At 41.7% G+C, this 12,200-nt stretch overlaps 26 non-coding genes across 26 annotated transcripts; all 26 read right to left on the bottom strand.

Moving 5' to 3' along the window:
* Positions 1-250: 250 nt before the first annotated feature.
* Positions 251-369, bottom strand: LOC142482204 (5S ribosomal RNA). The gene has a single exon (XR_012796449.1). It is a non-coding gene; the product is annotated as a 5S ribosomal RNA (ribosomal RNA).
* Positions 370-655: 286 nt separating this feature from the next.
* LOC142482203 (5S ribosomal RNA) lies at positions 656-774 on the bottom strand. The gene has a single exon (XR_012796448.1). It is a non-coding gene; the product is annotated as a 5S ribosomal RNA (ribosomal RNA).
* Positions 775-1,060: 286 nt separating this feature from the next.
* On the bottom strand, positions 1,061-1,179 carry LOC142482916 (5S ribosomal RNA). The gene has a single exon (XR_012797115.1). It is a non-coding gene; the product is annotated as a 5S ribosomal RNA (ribosomal RNA).
* A 286-nt stretch (positions 1,180-1,465) lies between these two features.
* On the bottom strand, positions 1,466-1,584 carry LOC142482202 (5S ribosomal RNA). Its single transcript, XR_012796447.1, has one exon. It is a non-coding gene; the product is annotated as a 5S ribosomal RNA (ribosomal RNA).
* A 286-nt stretch (positions 1,585-1,870) lies between these two features.
* Positions 1,871-1,989, bottom strand: LOC142482201 (5S ribosomal RNA). The gene has a single exon (XR_012796446.1). It is a non-coding gene; the product is annotated as a 5S ribosomal RNA (ribosomal RNA).
* Positions 1,990-2,275: 286 nt separating this feature from the next.
* LOC142482199 (5S ribosomal RNA) lies at positions 2,276-2,394 on the bottom strand. Its single transcript, XR_012796444.1, has one exon. It is a non-coding gene; the product is annotated as a 5S ribosomal RNA (ribosomal RNA).
* Positions 2,395-2,680: 286 nt separating this feature from the next.
* LOC142482197 (5S ribosomal RNA) lies at positions 2,681-2,799 on the bottom strand. Its single transcript, XR_012796443.1, has one exon. It is a non-coding gene; the product is annotated as a 5S ribosomal RNA (ribosomal RNA).
* Positions 2,800-3,085: 286 nt separating this feature from the next.
* LOC142482196 (5S ribosomal RNA) lies at positions 3,086-3,204 on the bottom strand. Its single transcript, XR_012796442.1, has one exon. It is a non-coding gene; the product is annotated as a 5S ribosomal RNA (ribosomal RNA).
* A 286-nt stretch (positions 3,205-3,490) lies between these two features.
* LOC142482613 (5S ribosomal RNA) lies at positions 3,491-3,609 on the bottom strand. The gene has a single exon (XR_012796821.1). It is a non-coding gene; the product is annotated as a 5S ribosomal RNA (ribosomal RNA).
* Positions 3,610-3,895: 286 nt separating this feature from the next.
* LOC142482611 (5S ribosomal RNA) lies at positions 3,896-4,014 on the bottom strand. The gene has a single exon (XR_012796819.1). It is a non-coding gene; the product is annotated as a 5S ribosomal RNA (ribosomal RNA).
* Positions 4,015-4,300: 286 nt separating this feature from the next.
* Positions 4,301-4,419, bottom strand: LOC142482195 (5S ribosomal RNA). Its single transcript, XR_012796441.1, has one exon. It is a non-coding gene; the product is annotated as a 5S ribosomal RNA (ribosomal RNA).
* A 286-nt stretch (positions 4,420-4,705) lies between these two features.
* On the bottom strand, positions 4,706-4,824 carry LOC142482194 (5S ribosomal RNA). The gene has a single exon (XR_012796440.1). It is a non-coding gene; the product is annotated as a 5S ribosomal RNA (ribosomal RNA).
* Positions 4,825-5,110: 286 nt separating this feature from the next.
* On the bottom strand, positions 5,111-5,229 carry LOC142482193 (5S ribosomal RNA). The gene has a single exon (XR_012796439.1). It is a non-coding gene; the product is annotated as a 5S ribosomal RNA (ribosomal RNA).
* Positions 5,230-5,515: 286 nt separating this feature from the next.
* On the bottom strand, positions 5,516-5,634 carry LOC142482192 (5S ribosomal RNA). The gene has a single exon (XR_012796438.1). It is a non-coding gene; the product is annotated as a 5S ribosomal RNA (ribosomal RNA).
* Positions 5,635-5,920: 286 nt separating this feature from the next.
* Positions 5,921-6,039, bottom strand: LOC142482191 (5S ribosomal RNA). Its single transcript, XR_012796437.1, has one exon. It is a non-coding gene; the product is annotated as a 5S ribosomal RNA (ribosomal RNA).
* Positions 6,040-6,715: 676 nt separating this feature from the next.
* On the bottom strand, positions 6,716-6,834 carry LOC142482768 (5S ribosomal RNA). Its single transcript, XR_012796972.1, has one exon. It is a non-coding gene; the product is annotated as a 5S ribosomal RNA (ribosomal RNA).
* Positions 6,835-7,120: 286 nt separating this feature from the next.
* LOC142482610 (5S ribosomal RNA) lies at positions 7,121-7,239 on the bottom strand. Its single transcript, XR_012796818.1, has one exon. It is a non-coding gene; the product is annotated as a 5S ribosomal RNA (ribosomal RNA).
* Positions 7,240-7,525: 286 nt separating this feature from the next.
* Positions 7,526-7,644, bottom strand: LOC142482190 (5S ribosomal RNA). The gene has a single exon (XR_012796436.1). It is a non-coding gene; the product is annotated as a 5S ribosomal RNA (ribosomal RNA).
* Positions 7,645-8,320: 676 nt separating this feature from the next.
* LOC142482767 (5S ribosomal RNA) lies at positions 8,321-8,439 on the bottom strand. Its single transcript, XR_012796971.1, has one exon. It is a non-coding gene; the product is annotated as a 5S ribosomal RNA (ribosomal RNA).
* Positions 8,440-8,725: 286 nt separating this feature from the next.
* On the bottom strand, positions 8,726-8,844 carry LOC142482766 (5S ribosomal RNA). Its single transcript, XR_012796970.1, has one exon. It is a non-coding gene; the product is annotated as a 5S ribosomal RNA (ribosomal RNA).
* A 286-nt stretch (positions 8,845-9,130) lies between these two features.
* LOC142482475 (5S ribosomal RNA) lies at positions 9,131-9,249 on the bottom strand. Its single transcript, XR_012796710.1, has one exon. It is a non-coding gene; the product is annotated as a 5S ribosomal RNA (ribosomal RNA).
* A 676-nt stretch (positions 9,250-9,925) lies between these two features.
* LOC142482765 (5S ribosomal RNA) lies at positions 9,926-10,044 on the bottom strand. Its single transcript, XR_012796969.1, has one exon. It is a non-coding gene; the product is annotated as a 5S ribosomal RNA (ribosomal RNA).
* A 286-nt stretch (positions 10,045-10,330) lies between these two features.
* On the bottom strand, positions 10,331-10,449 carry LOC142482189 (5S ribosomal RNA). The gene has a single exon (XR_012796435.1). It is a non-coding gene; the product is annotated as a 5S ribosomal RNA (ribosomal RNA).
* A 286-nt stretch (positions 10,450-10,735) lies between these two features.
* Positions 10,736-10,854, bottom strand: LOC142482609 (5S ribosomal RNA). The gene has a single exon (XR_012796817.1). It is a non-coding gene; the product is annotated as a 5S ribosomal RNA (ribosomal RNA).
* Positions 10,855-11,140: 286 nt separating this feature from the next.
* Positions 11,141-11,259, bottom strand: LOC142482187 (5S ribosomal RNA). Its single transcript, XR_012796433.1, has one exon. It is a non-coding gene; the product is annotated as a 5S ribosomal RNA (ribosomal RNA).
* A 676-nt stretch (positions 11,260-11,935) lies between these two features.
* LOC142482764 (5S ribosomal RNA) lies at positions 11,936-12,054 on the bottom strand. Its single transcript, XR_012796968.1, has one exon. It is a non-coding gene; the product is annotated as a 5S ribosomal RNA (ribosomal RNA).
* Positions 12,055-12,200: the final 146 nt, after the last annotated feature.

The following is a 12,200-nucleotide window of genomic DNA, read 5'->3' as shown; positions in this document are numbered from 1 at the left end:
ATCCATGAGCCTATATCTTGCTCCATGCATACACAGAGACTGAGAAAATGACAGGTGCACTCAAATGTACTATAGACGGAATTCTTGATGTCAGAATTCTATTTTGGAAGGTTGCATTGTGTTGAACTTTCAGAGGAAAAAACGATAGATTTCTTTGCCACTGCGGGAAAAAAGTAGCAAGAAATGAAACATTTTCATTTGCTGCGAGGAATGCCATGTATATTTTCATTAGGGAAGCGAAAAATAAAAACCCCTACAGCACCTGGTATTCCCAGGCAGTCTCCCAACCCAGTACTAATCAAGCCTCACCCTGCTTAGCTTCCGAGATCTGACGGGATCGGGCGCTGTCAAGGTAGTATGGCCGTAGGTGGAGATTGCTGTCTCATGATATCCTCTCATTCTTAAATCCATGAGCCTATATCTTGCTCCATGCATACACAGAGACTGAGAAAATGACAGGTGCACTCAAATGTACTATAGACGGAATTCTTGATGTCAGAATTCTATTTTGGAAGGTTGCATTGTGTTGAACTTTCAGAGGAAAAAACGATATATTTCTTTGCCACTGCGGGAAAAAAGTAGCAAGAAATGAAACATTTTCATTTGCTGCGAGGAATGCCATGTATATTTTCATTAGGGAAGCGAAAAATAAAAACCCCTACAGCACCTGGTATTCCCAGGCAGTCTCCCAACCCAGTACTAATCAAGCCTCACCCTGCTTAGCTTCCGAGATCTGACGGGATCGGGCGCTGTCAAGGTAGTATGGCCGTAGGTGGAGATTGCTGTCTCATGATATCCTCTCATTCTTAAATCCATGAGCCTATATCTTGCTCCATGCATACACAGAGACTGAGAAAATGACAGGTGCACTCAAATGTACTATAGACGGAATTCTTGATGTCAGAATTCTATTTTGGAAGGTTGCATTGTGTTGAACTTTCTGAGGAAAAAACGATATATTTCTTTGCCACTGCGGGAAAAAAGTAGTAAAAAATGAAACATTTTCATTTGCTGCAAGGAATGCCATGTATATTTTCATTAGGGAAGCAAAAAATAAAAACACCCACAGCACCTGGTATTCCCAGGCAGTCTCCCAACCCAGTACTAATCAAGCCTCACCCTGCTTAGCTTCCGAGATCTGACGGGATCGGGCGCTGTCAAGGTAGTATGGCCGTAGGTGGAGATTGCTGTCTCATGATATCCTCTCATTCTTAAATCCATGAGCCTATATCTTGCTCCATGCATACACAGAGACTGAGAAAATGACAGGTGCACTCAAATGTACTATAGACGGAATTCTTGATGTCAGAATTCTATTTTGGAAGGTTGCATTGTGTTGAACTTTCAGAGGAAAAAACGATAGATTTCTTTGCCACTGCGGGAAAAAAGTAGCAAGAAATGAAACATTTTCATTTGCTGCGAGGAATGCCATGTATATTTTCATTAGGGAAGCGAAAAATAAAAACCCCTACAGCACCTGGTATTCCCAGGCAGTCTCCCAACCCAGTACTAATCAAGCCTCACCCTGCTTAGCTTCCGAGATCTGACGGGATCGGGCGCTGTCAAGGTAGTATGGCCGTAGGTGGAGATTGCTGTCTCATGATATCCTCTCATTCTTAAATCCATGAGCCTATATCTTGCTCCATGCATACACAGAGACTGAGAAAATGACAGGTGCACTCAAATGTACTATAGACGGAATTCTTGATGTCAGAATTCTATTTTGGAAGGTTGCATTGTGTTGAACTTTCAGAGGAAAAAACGATAGATTTCTTTGCCACTGCGGGAAAAAAGTAGCAAGAAATGAAACATTTTCATTTGCTGCGAGGAATGCCATGTATATTTTCATTAGGGAAGCGAAAAATAAAAACCCCTACAGCACCTGGTATTCCCAGGCAGTCTCCCAACCCAGTACTAATCAAGCCTCACCCTGCTTAGCTTCCGAGATCTGACGGGATCGGGCGCTGTCAAGGTAGTATGGCCGTAGGTGGAGATTGCTGTCTCATGATATCCTCTCATTCTTAAATCCATGAGCCTATATCTTGCTCCATGCATACACAGAGACTGAGAAAATGACAGGTGCACTCAAATGTACTATAGACGGAATTCTTGATGTCAGAATTCTATTTTGGAAGGTTGCATTGTGTTGAACTTTCAGAGGAAAAAACGATATATTTCTTTGCCACTGCGGGAAAAAAGTAGCAAGAAATGAAACATTTTCATTTGCTGCGAGGAATGCCATGTATATTTTCATTAGGGAAGCGAAAAATAAAAACCCCTACAGCACCTGGTATTCCCAGGCAGTCTCCCAACCCAGTACTAATCAAGCCTCACCCTGCTTAGCTTCCGAGATCTGACGGGATCGGGCGCTGTCAAGGTAGTATGGCCGTAGGTGGAGATTGCTGTCTCATGATATCCTCTCATTCTTAAATCCATGAGCCTATATCTTGCTCCATGCATACACAGAGACTGAGAAAATGACAGGTGCACTCAAATGTACTATAGACGGAATTCTTGATGTCAGAATTCTATTTTGGAAGGTTGCATTGTGTTGAACTTTCAGAGGAAAAAACGATAGATTTCTTTGCCACTGCGGGAAAAAAGTAGCAAGAAATGAAACATTTTCATTTGCTGCGAGGAATGCCATGTATATTTTCATTAGGGAAGCGAAAAATAAAAACCCCTACAGCACCTGGTATTCCCAGGCAGTCTCCCAACCCAGTACTAATCAAGCCTCACCCTGCTTAGCTTCCGAGATCTGACGGGATCGGGCGCTGTCAAGGTAGTATGGCCGTAGGTGGAGATTGCTGTCTCATGATATCCTCTCATTCTTAAATCCATGAGCCTATATCTTGCTCCATGCATACACAGAGACTGAGAAAATGACAGGTGCACTCAAATGTACTATAGACGGAATTCTTGATGTCAGAATTCTATTTTGGAAGGTTGCATTGTGTTGAACTTTCAGAGGAAAAAACGATATATTTCTTTGCCACTGCGGGAAAAAAGTAGCAAGAAATGAAACATTTTCATTTGCTGCGAGGAATGCCATGTATATTTTCATTAGGGAAGCGAAAAATAAAAACCCCTACAGCACCTGGTATTCCCAGGCAGTCTCCCAACCCAGTACTAATCAAGCCTCACCCTGCTTAGCTTCCGAGATCTGACGGGATCGGGCGCTGTCAAGGTAGTATGGCCGTAGGTGGAGATTGCTGTCTCATGATATCCTCTCATTCTTAAATCCATGAGCCTATATCTTGCTCCATGCATACACAGAGACTGAGAAAATGACAGGTGCACTCAAATGTACTATAGACGGAATTCTTGATGTCAGAATTCTATTTTGGAAGGTTGCATTGTGTTGAACTTTCAGAGGAAAAAACGATAGATTTCTTTGCCACTGCGGGAAAAAAGTAGTAAAAAATGAAACATTTTCATTTGCTGCAAGGAATGCCATGTATATTTTCATTAGGGAAGCAAAAAATAAAAACACCCACAGCACCTGGTATTCCCAGGCAGTCTCCCAACCCAGTACTAATCAAGCCTCACCCTGCTTAGCTTCCGAGATCTGACGGGATCGGGCGCTTTCAAGGTAGTATGGCCGTAGGTGGAGATTGCTGTCTCATGATATCCTCTCATTCTTAAATCCATGAGCCTATATCTTGCTCCATGCATACACAGAGACTGAGAAAATGACAGGTGCACTCAAATGTACTATAGACGGAATTCTTGATGTCAGAATTCTATTTTGGAAGGTTGCATTGTGTTGAACTTTCTGAGGAAAAAACGATATATTTCTTTGCCACTACGGGAAAAAAGTAGTAAAAAATGAAACATTTTCATTTGCTGCAAGGAATGCCATGTATATTTTCATTAGGGAAGCAAAAAATAAAAACACCCACAGCACCTGGTATTCCCAGGCAGTCTCCCAACCCAGTACTAATCAAGCCTCACCCTGCTTAGCTTCCGAGATCTGACGGGATCGGGCGCTTTCAAGGTAGTATGGCCGTAGGTGGAGATTGCTGTCTCATGATATCCTCTCATTCTTAAATCCATGAGCCTATATCTTGCTCCATGCATACACAGAGACTGAGAAAATGACAGGTGCACTCAAATGTACTATAGACGGAATTCTTGATGTCAGAATTCTATTTTGGAAGGTTGCATTGTGTTGAACTTTCAGAGGAAAAAACGATAGATTTCTTTGCCACTGCGGGAAAAAAGTAGCAAGAAATGAAACATTTTCATTTGCTGCGAGGAATGCCATGTATATTTTCATTAGGGAAGCGAAAAATAAAAACCCCTACAGCACCTGGTATTCCCAGGCAGTCTCCCAACCCAGTACTAATCAAGCCTCACCCTGCTTAGCTTCCGAGATCTGACGGGATCGGGCGCTGTCAAGGTAGTATGGCCGTAGGTGGAGATTGCTGTCTCATGATATCCTCTCATTCTTAAATCCATGAGCCTATATCTTGCTCCATGCATACACAGAGACTGAGAAAATGACAGGTGCACTCAAATGTACTATAGACGGAATTCTTGATGTCAGAATTCTATTTTGGAAGGTTGCATTGTGTTGAACTTTCAGAGGAAAAAACGATAGATTTCTTTGCCACTGCGGGAAAAAAGTAGCAAGAAATGAAACATTTTCATTTGCTGCGAGGAATGCCATGTATATTTTCATTAGGGAAGCGAAAAATAAAAACCCCTACAGCACCTGGTATTCCCAGGCAGTCTCCCAACCCAGTACTAATCAAGCCTCACCCTGCTTAGCTTCCGAGATCTGACGGGATCGGGCGCTGTCAAGGTAGTATGGCCGTAGGTGGAGATTGCTGTCTCATGATATCCTCTCATTCTTAAATCCATGAGCCTATATCTTGCTCCATGCATACACAGAGACTGAGAAAATGACAGGTGCACTCAAATGTACTATAGACGGAATTCTTGATGTCAGAATTCTATTTTGGAAGGTTGCATTGTGTTGAACTTTCAGAGGAAAAAACGATATATTTCTTTGCCACTGCGGGAAAAAAGTAGCAAGAAATGAAACATTTTCATTTGCTGCGAGGAATGCCATGTATATTTTCATTAGGGAAGCGAAAAATAAAAACCCCTACAGCACCTGGTATTCCCAGGCAGTCTCCCAACCCAGTACTAATCAAGCCTCACCCTGCTTAGCTTCCGAGATCTGACGGGATCGGGCGCTGTCAAGGTAGTATGGCCGTAGGTGGAGATTGCTGTCTCATGATATCCTCTCATTCTTAAATCCATGAGCCTATATCTTGCTCCATGCATACACAGAGACTGAGAAAATGACAGGTGCACTCAAATGTACTATAGACGGAATTCTTGATGTCAGAATTCTATTTTGGAAGGTTGCATTGTGTTGAACTTTCAGAGGAAAAAACGATAGATTTCTTTGCCACTGCGGGAAAAAAGTAGCAAGAAATGAAACATTTTCATTTGCTGCGAGGAATGCCATGTATATTTTCATTAGGGAAGCGAAAAATAAAAACCCCTACAGCACCTGGTATTCCCAGGCAGTCTCCCAACCCAGTACTAATCAAGCCTCACCCTGCTTAGCTTCCGAGATCTGACGGGATCGGGCGCTGTCAAGGTAGTATGGCCGTAGGTGGAGATTGCTGTCTCATGATATCCTCTCATTCTTAAATCCATGAGCCTATATCTTGCTCCATGCATACACAGAGACTGAGAAAATGACAGGTGCACTCAAATGTACTATAGACGGAATTCTTGATGTCAGAATTCTATTTTGGAAGGTTGCATTGTGTTGAACTTTCAGAGGAAAAAACGATATATTTCTTTGCCACTGCGGGAAAAAAGTAGCAAGAAATGAAACATTTTCATTTGCTGCGAGGAATGCCATGTATATTTTCATTAGGGAAGCGAAAAATAAAAACCCCTACAGCACCTGGTATTCCCAGGCAGTCTCCCAACCCAGTACTAATCAAGCCTCACCCTGCTTAGCTTCCGAGATCTGACGGGATCGGGCGCTGTCAAGGTAGTATGGCCGTAGGTGGAGATTGCTGTCTCATGATATCCTCTCATTCTTAAATCCATGAGCCTATATCTTGCTCCATGCATACACAGAGACTGAGAAAATGACAGGTGCACTCAAATGTACTATAGACGGAATTCTTGATGTCAGAATTCTATTTTGGAAGGTTGCATTGTGTTGAACTTTCAGAGGAAAAAACGATAGATTTCTTTGCCACTGCGGGAAAAAAGTAGTAAAAAATTTCAGAGGTGCCTATATTCAACCTCCTCCTGTTTGGATTTGAACTCACTATCTCTTCCAAGTATCAGCTTGAACACTGCACACCCCAACTCTGTGAGCCACAAGCTCACCATATAACATGCTTAGTGTTCTGAGGCCTGTATGATATATTTCTAAATGACATGGGAGGCATAAGTGTATTATTGTGACCGTTAAAAAAATACATTCTTGAAGAATTACCTTAAATGGAGAAATTAAATCAGAGACTGAGAAAATGACAGGTGCACTCAAATATACTATAGACGGAATTCTTGATGTCAGAATTCTATTTTGGAAGGTTGCATTGTGTTGAACTTTCAGAGGAAAAAACAATATATTTCTTTGCCACTCCGGGAAAAAAGTAGCAAGAAATGAAACATTTTCATTTGCTGCGAGGAATGCCATGTATATTTTCATTAGGGAAGCGAAAAATAAAAACCCCTACAGCACCTGGTATTCCCAGGCAGTCTCCCAACCCAGTACTAATCAAGCCTCACCCTGCTTAGCTTCCGAGATCTGACGGGATCGGGCGCTTTCAAGGTAGTATGGCCGTAGGTGGAGATTGCTGTCTCATGATATCCTCTCATTCTTAAATCCATGAGCCTATATCTTGCTCCATGCATACACAGAGACTGAGAAAATGACAGGTGCACTCAAATGTACTATAGACGGAATTCTTGATGTCAGAATTCTATTTTGGAAGGTTGCATTGTGTTGAACTTTCTGAGGAAAAAACGATATATTTCTTTGCCACTGCGGGAAAAAAGTAGTAAAAAATGAAACATTTTCATTTGCTGCAAGGAATGCCATGTATATTTTCATTAGGGAAGCAAAAAATAAAAACACCCACAGCACCTGGTATTCCCAGGCAGTCTCCCAACCCAGTACTAATCAAGCCTCACCCTGCTTAGCTTCCGAGATCTGACGGGATCGGGCGCTTTCAAGGTAGTATGGCCGTAGGTGGAGATTGCTGTCTCATGATATCCTCTCATTCTTAAATCCATGAGCCTATATCTTGCTCCATGCATACACAGAGACTGAGAAAATGACAGGTGCACTCAAATGTACTATAGACGGAATTCTTGATGTCAGAATTCTATTTTGGAAGGTTGCATTGTGTTGAACTTTCAGAGGAAAAAACGATATATTTCTTTGCCACTGCGGGAAAAAAGTAGCAAGAAATGAAACATTTTCATTTGCTGCGAGGAATGCCATGTATATTTTCATTAGGGAAGCGAAAAATAAAAACCCCTACAGCACCTGGTATTCCCAGGCAGTCTCCCAACCCAGTACTAATCAAGCCTCACCCTGCTTAGCTTCCGAGATCTGACGGGATCGGGCGCTGTCAAGGTAGTATGGCCGTAGGTGGAGATTGCTGTCTCATGATATCCTCTCATTCTTAAATCCATGAGCCTATATCTTGCTCCATGCATACACAGAGACTGAGAAAATGACAGGTGCACTCAAATGTACTATAGACGGAATTCTTGATGTCAGAATTCTATTTTGGAAGGTTGCATTGTGTTGAACTTTCAGAGGAAAAAACGATAGATTTCTTTGCCACTGCGGGAAAAAAGTAGTAAAAAATTTCAGAGGTGCCTATATTCAACCTCCTCCTGTTTGGATTTGAACTCACTATCTCTTCCAAGTATCAGCTTGAACACTGCACACCCCAACTCTGTGAGCCACAAGCTCACCATATAACATGCTGAGTGTTCTGAGGCCTGTATGATATATTTCTAAATGACATGGGAGGCATAAGTGTATTATTGTGACCGTTAAAAAAATACATTCTTGAAGAATTACCTTAAATGGAGAAATTAAATCAGAGACTGAGAAAATGACAGGTGCACTCAAATATACTATAGACGGAATTCTTGATGTCAAAATTCTATTTTGGAAGGTTGCATTGTGTTGAACTTTCAGAGGAAAAAACAATATATTTCTTTGCCACTCCGGGAAAAAAGTAGCAAGAAATGAAACATTTTCATTTGCTGCGAGGAATGCCATGTATATTTTCATTAGGGAAGCGAAAAATAAAAACCCCTACAGCACCTGGTATTCCCAGGCAGTCTCCCAACCCAGTACTAATCAAGCCTCACCCTGCTTAGCTTCCGAGATCTGACGGGATCGGGCGCTTTCAAGGTAGTATGGCCGTAGGTGGAGATTGCTGTCTCATGATATCCTCTCATTCTTAAATCCATGAGCCTATATCTTGCTCCATGCATACACAGAGACTGAGAAAATGACAGGTGCACTCAAATGTACTATAGACGGAATTCTTGATGTCAGAATTCTATTTTGGAAGGTTGCATTGTGTTGAACTTTCTGAGGAAAAAACAATATATTTCTTTGCCACTCCGGGAAAAAAGTAGCAAGAAATGAAACATTTTCATTTGCTGCGAGGAATGCCATGTATATTTTCATTAGGGAAGCGAAAAATAAAAACCCCTACAGCACCTGGTATTCCCAGGCAGTCTCCCAACCCAGTACTAATCAAGCCTCACCCTGCTTAGCTTCCGAGATCTGACGGGATCGGGCGCTTTCAAGGTAGTATGGCCGTAGGTGGAGATTGCTGTCTCATGATATCCTCTCATTCTTAAATCCATGAGCCTATATCTTGCTCCATGCATACACAGAGACTGAGAAAATGACAGGTGCACTCAAATGTACTATAGACGGAATTCTTGATGTCAGAATTCTATTTTGGAAGGTTGCATTGTGTTGAACTTTCAGAGGAAAAAACGATATATTTCTTTGCCACTGCGGGAAAAAAGTAGCAAGAAATGAAACATTTTCATTTGCTGCGAGGAATGCCATGTATATTTTCATTAGGGAAGCGAAAAATAAAAACCCCTACAGCACCTGGTATCCCCAGGCAGTCTCCCAACCCAGTACTAATCAAGCCTCACCCTGCTTAGCTTCCGAGATCTGACGGGATCGGGCGCTGTCAAGGTAGTATGGCCGTAGGTGGAGATTGCTGTCTCATGATATCCTCTCATTCTTAAATCCATGAGCCTATATCTTGCTCCATGCATACACAGAGACTGAGAAAATGACAGGTGCACTCAAATGTACTATAGACGGAATTCTTGATGTCAGAATTCTATTTTGGAAGGTTGCATTGTGTTGAACTTTCAGAGGAAAAAACGATAGATTTCTTTGCCACTGCGGGAAAAAAGTAGTAAAAAATTTCAGAGGTGCCTATATTCAACCTCCTCCTGTTTGGATTTGAACTCACTATCTCTTCCAAGTATCAGCTTGAACACTGCACACCCCAACTCTGTGAGCCACAAGCTCACCATATAACATGCTGAGTGTTCTGAGGCCTGTATGATATATTTCTAAATGACATGGGAGGCATAAGTGTATTATTGTGACCGTTAAAAAAATACATTCTTGAAGAATTACCTTAAATGGAGAAATTAAATCAGAGACTGAGAAAATGACAGGTGCACTCAAATATACTATAGACGGAATTCTTGATGTCAAAATTCTATTTTGGAAGGTTGCATTGTGTTGAACTTTCAGAGGAAAAAACAATATATTTCTTTGCCACTCCGGGAAAAAAGTAGCAAGAAATGAAACATTTTCATTTGCTGCGAGGAATGCCATGTATATTTTCATTAGGGAAGCGAAAAATAAAAACCCCTACAGCACCTGGTATTCCCAGGCAGTCTCCCAACCCAGTACTAATCAAGCCTCACCCTGCTTAGCTTCCGAGATCTGACGGGATCGGGCGCTTTCAAGGTAGTATGGCCGTAGGTGGAGATTGCTGTCTCATGATATCCTCTCATTCTTAAATCCATGAGCCTATATCTTGCTCCATGCATACACAGAGACTGAGAAAATGACAGGTGCACTCAAATGTACTATAGACGGAATTCTTGATGTCAGAATTCTATTTTGGAAGGTTGCATTGTGTTGAACTTTCTGAGGAAAAAACAATATATTTCTTTGCCACTCCGGGAAAAAAGTAGCAAGAAATGAAACATTTTCATTTGCTGCGAGGAATGCCATGTATATTTTCATTAGGGAAGCGAAAAATAAAAACCCCTACAGCACCTGGTATTCCCAGGCAGTCTCCCAACCCAGTACTAATCAAGCCTCACCCTGCTTAGCTTCCGAGATCTGACGGGATCGGGCGCTGTCAAGGTAGTATGGCCGTAGGTGGAGATTGCTGTCTCATGATATCCTCTCATTCTTAAATCCATGAGCCTATATCTTGCTCCATGCATACACAGAGACTGAGAAAATGACAGGTGCACTCAAATGTACTATAGACGGAATTCTTGATGTCAGAATTCTATTTTGGAAGGTTGCATTGTGTTGAACTTTCTGAGGAAAAAACGATATATTTCTTTGCCACTGCGGGAAAAAAGTAGTAAAAAATGAAACATTTTCATTTGCTGCAAGGAATGCCATGTATATTTTCATTAGGGAAGCAAAAAATAAAAACACCCACAGCACCTGGTATTCCCAGGCAGTCTCCCAACCCAGTACTAATCAAGCCTCACCCTGCTTAGCTTCCGAGATCTGACGGGATCGGGCGCTTTCAAGGTAGTATGGCCGTAGGTGGAGATTGCTGTCTCATGATATCCTCTCATTCTTAAATCCATGAGCCTATATCTTGCTCCATGCATACACAGAGACTGAGAAAATGACAGGTGCACTCAAATGTACTATAGACGGAATTCTTGATGTCAGAATTCTATTTTGGAAGGTTGCATTGTGTTGAACTTTCAGAGGAAAAAACGATATATTTCTTTGCCACTGCGGGAAAAAAGTAGCAAGAAATGAAACATTTTCATTTGCTGCGAGGAATGCCATGTATATTTTCATTAGGGAAGCGAAAAATAAAAACCCCTACAGCACCTGGTATTCCCAGGCAGTCTCCCAACCCAGTACTAATCAAGCCTCACCCTGCTTAGCTTCCGAGATCTGACGGGATCGGGCGCTGTCAAGGTAGTATGGCCGTAGGTGGAGATTGCTGTCTCATGATATCCTCTCATTCTTAAATCCATGAGCCTATATCTTGCTCCATGCATACACAGAGACTGAGAAAATGACAGGTGCACTCAAATGTACTATAGACGGAATTCTTGATGTCAGAATTCTATTTTGGAAGGTTGCATTGTGTTGAACTTTCAGAGGAAAAAACGATAGATTTCTTTGCCACTGCGGGAAAAAAGTAGTAAAAAATTTCAGAGGTGCCTATATTCAACCTCCTCCTGTTTGGATTTGAACTCACTATCTCTTCCAAGTATCAGCTTGAACACTGCACACCCCAACTCTGTGAGCCACAAGCTCACCATATAACATGCTGAGTGTTCTGAGGCCTGTATGATATATTTCTAAATGACATGGGAGGCATAAGTGTATTATTGTGACCGTTAAAAAAATACATTCTTGAAGAATTACCTTAAATGGAGAAATTAAATCAGAGACTGAGAAAATGACAGGTGCACTCAAATATACTATAGACGGAATTCTTGATGTCAAAATTCTATTTTGGAAGGTTGCATTGTGTTGAACTTTCAGAGGAAAAAACAATATATTTCTTTGCCACTCCGGGAAAAAAGTAGCAAGAAATGAAACATTTTCATTTGCTGCGAGGAATGCCATGTATATTTTCATTAGGGAAGCGAAAAATAAAAACCCCTACAGCACCTGGTATTCCCAGGCAGTCTCCCAACCCAGTACTAATCAAGCCTCACCCTGCTTAGCTTCCGAGATCTGACGGGATCGGGCGCTTTCAAGGTAGTATGGCCGTAGGTGGAGATTGCTGTCTCATGATATCCTCTCATTCTTAAATCCATGAGCCTATATCTTGCTCCATGCATACACAGAGACTGAGAAAATGACAGGTGCACTCAAATGTACTATAGACGGAATTCTTGATGTCAGAATTCTATTTTGGAAG

This window comes from Ascaphus truei, unplaced genomic scaffold (genome assembly GCF_040206685.1).
Source record: "Ascaphus truei isolate aAscTru1 unplaced genomic scaffold, aAscTru1.hap1 HAP1_SCAFFOLD_282, whole genome shotgun sequence".
Taxonomy (NCBI): Eukaryota; Metazoa; Chordata; class Amphibia; order Anura; family Ascaphidae; genus Ascaphus; species Ascaphus truei.
Note: the sequence above shows the minus strand (reverse complement) of the source record. Positions and strands in the feature narration are given on the sequence as shown.